The following is a 403-nucleotide window of genomic DNA, read 5'->3' on the forward strand; positions in this document are numbered from 1 at the left end:
AGAGAGGTGAAAGTGTATAAACTAAGAGAGGAGGAAGTTAGGGTGAGATATAAGCAACTATTGGCAGAAAGGTGGGCGAGTGCAAGTATGAGTAATGAGAGGGGGGGGTGAAGAGGGTTGGAATAGTTTTAAAAATACAGTATTAGAATCTGGGGCAGAAGTTTGTGGCTATAGGAGGGTGGCTGCAGGAGGAAAGAGGAGTGATTGGTAGAATGATGAAATAGGTAATAAGTTACTAAATGCTGTAGAGAGTTATGAGGATAGTGAGGCTCAGGTTAGGGTGTGTAGGAGAGAGGGAGACTACTTCCCGGTAAAAGTAGGTCTTAGGGATGTGTAATGTCACCATGGTTAATATATTTATAGATGGACTTGTAAAAGAAGTAAATGCTAGGGTGTTTGGGAG

This window comes from Cherax quadricarinatus, chromosome 14 (assembly GCF_038502225.1).
Source record: "Cherax quadricarinatus isolate ZL_2023a chromosome 14, ASM3850222v1, whole genome shotgun sequence".
NCBI classification, from domain to species: domain Eukaryota; kingdom Metazoa; phylum Arthropoda; class Malacostraca; order Decapoda; family Parastacidae; genus Cherax; species Cherax quadricarinatus.